This window comes from Cherax quadricarinatus, chromosome 17, assembly GCF_038502225.1.
Source record: "Cherax quadricarinatus isolate ZL_2023a chromosome 17, ASM3850222v1, whole genome shotgun sequence".
NCBI classification, from domain to species: Eukaryota; Metazoa; Arthropoda; class Malacostraca; order Decapoda; family Parastacidae; genus Cherax; species Cherax quadricarinatus.
In genome coordinates, this window is record NC_091308.1 from 18529515 (window position 1) to 18532859 (window position 3345).

A 3345-nucleotide genomic window follows, 5' to 3' on the forward strand; every position below is an offset into this window, starting at 1 on the left:
AAGACACAAGTGCGGACGTAGCATCACCAACACCTTAACCCCAGTAAAAATTCCAAGGGAACATCGCTAACGGTCGACTATTCCATTACGAGAGGTTTTTTGATCCTTACATCAGCTATGAGTCAAATTATTTCCAAGGCTTTATTAATAATACCATATGAGAACTGCAGACGACATCCCTTTGTCCACCAAGTGTTATATTTCCCTTTTATCTGAGATGACACCATGATTGGGGCCAGTAATCCATTGCATTGGCATCAAAGAAACTCACGAGGGTTTGTTTGACAAATGAAAATAAAAATTAGTGGACATACGATGAGTATCTTACAGCTGTTGACTTGACAAGACATAATAACCAAAGAAAACGTTAGATAATGCAAGAGAGACTTAACTTTCACTGAGCATCTGTCACTCTTGGGGAGAGATTTTACCACCGCTGAATAACCCATACGGGTTAAGCTGTTTATGGCGAATATAATAACAACAGCAACAACAATAATAATATATAAAATCTTAGGCGTTTTAATTTGTCAGTCATAGAAACAGCTGTCATTCTTGATGATTGAATTATTTTTCGTTGACTGAACTGTCAGTCATTCCTGTAGACTGAACTGTCAGTCATTCATGTAGACTGAACTGTCAGTCATTCCTGTAGACTGAACTGTCAGTCATTCATGTAGACTGAACTGTCAATCATTCATGTAGACTGAACTGTCAATCATTCATGTAGACTGAACTGTCAGTCATTCCTGTAGATTAAACTGTCAGTCATTTCTGTAGACTGAACAGTCAGTCATTATTGTAGAATGAACAGTCAGTATTTCTATAGACTGAACTGTCAAGTCATTCCTGTAGACTGAACTGTCACTAAGATAATGATCTGTCTCTTTTCGACATACAATGGTGAATGGACGTCCAGTGTTTCTTTGCATCTAATAAATAATATATATATATATATATATATATATATATATATATATATATATATATATATATATATATATATATATATATATATATATATATATATATATATATATATATATCGTGCCGAATAGGCAGAACTTGCGATCTTGGCTTAAATAGCAACGCTCATCTTGCCATATAGGACAAGCGAAAATTTGTGTATGCAATAATTTCGCCAATGTCATTCTGAACCTAACGAAAAAAAATATATTTCACTGTGTTTGTTTAGTATTAAATTACTGTAAACAAATCTAAAATATATTTAGTTGGGTTAGGGTAAAATAAATTATACTTGTTATAATAAGGTTAGGTAAGTTTTCTAAGATTCTTTTGTTGCAAAAATTATAAATTTTTACATCAACATTAATGAAAAAAAAATATATCTTTAAACGTATAAGAGAAAATTTTAGAAAGGACTTAATTTTAAATGAGTTCTTGCTAATTGACCAGTTTTACATATTCGGCACGACATATATATCTAACTTTACAGGATGCTGATGTGTATAAAGCTGCTATGTCATTTCCACAGGGCTCAGCAGGAGGTTTCACCGGTTTAAGGCCTCAACACTTAAAACAAATGCTCAGTCCAGTACTTGGTGATGATTCAGAGAGGCAGCTGTCTGAACTCACCAAATTTTCCAACCTGTGCCTGGCTGGCAGTGTCCCAGAGGCCATCAGACCCCTTTTCTTTGGTGCCTCATTGTGTGCCCTCCGGAAAAAAGATGGCGGAATCAGGCCCATTGCAGTGGGTACCACCCTTCGGCGCCTAGTCGCCAAGGCTGCAGTAAGAAGGGTGAGTCAAGAGGCTGCTGCAATTCTGAAACCAACTCAGCTCGGTTTTGGTGTTCAACAGGGCTGTGAAGCAGCTGCCCACTCAGCACGAGTATATATCAAAAACATGTCCGATGAAAAAGCCTTGGTCAAATTGGACTTTGCCAACGCTTTCAACTCAGCCAGAAGGGTTGCTGCTCTCCAAGCAGTTTATAGAAACTTCCCTTCCCTTTATATAAACCCTTCATAGAATCGTGTTATAGTGTGACTTCCAAACTATTGTTTGGAGACCATGAAATTGACTCATGTGAGTGCGTGCAACAGGGGGACCCTCTCGCCCCCTTTCTATTCTGTTTGGTCATCAAGGAAGTCATAGAAGCACTCTCCAGCGAGCTCAATATTTGGTTCCTGGATGATGGTACCCTAGCTGGCACAACAGAATCTCTCCTAGAGGACATCAGTAAAATTAAAGACATGGGAGAAAGCCTGGGCCTTTCTTTAAACCCCACCAAATGTGAAATAGTTTCTACCAATCGACAGATGATTCAGAATATTAGCGCCGTTTTACCAGGAGCACCAGCCATTGATCCAGCCAATAGCACACTCCTTGGTGCTCCTCTTGGATCCAATGCCATCGATCTGATCCTAGAAAAAAAAAGTCTCAGACCTCCGGACGATGGAAAGCAGAATGAAAGACATTGACACACACGATGCCTTCTACCTACTCACCAGGTGCCTGTCAATCCCAAAACTTACATATTTTCTGAGATGCTCCCCAGCCTTCAGCATTATTTATTATTAAAGATTCGCCGGTATTCTCCCGGCCCGGGCCTTTTCCAAGTGGTGGCCCGGCCTTGGCTCCCTGTCTAGGGAGTGTCTGAGACCTAAGTCTCCCATGGGAGTAAGCCTTCAGCAGTCCAAAACTCAAGGAATATGACTCCTTAAGACCATGCTAGAGAGCGTATTGAATCTTTCCCTTGAAGATGGACAGTGGTTGCAAGCCTCACTTCCGATCAGGCTTGGAGGGCTAGGAGTACGCAGATCCTCCCAGATTGCTCTACCAGCTTTCCTATCCTCTTCCATAGCATCAAACGAGTTGATAAGGCAAATTCTTCCTGATACCCTCAGTGACTCAGCAGGAATAGAAGACCCCAGCTGTGCCAGTGCCATCACTGAATGGGAGACTCTTGCTGCTCCAGCACCAAACCCTAGTGCAGCACTGGCTCACAAACAGTCAAGCTGGGATGGCCCGATCGCTGAAAAGGTGCTTGCCAACATGCTCAGGGCTGCAACATCAGATGGGGAGACTGCTCGTCTCCAGGCTGTGAGTGCACATCACTCCGGGTACTTCCTCCAAACAGTTCCCATATCGGCAATGGGAATTGCAGTGGCTCTGAGCCTTGCTGCCCCAATTCACACAAAATATACATGTATTTGCGGCGAAGTGCAAGCAGACCAATACAGTCTACATGGTCTTAACTGTTCCAAAACCAAGGGCTGGCATGCAAGACACAATGAGGTCAATAACATCATTAAGAGAACCCTTGCTACAGTTGGATGCCCAGCCGAGAGGGAGCCCCGATCACTAGCAGCCAACAATACCCACAA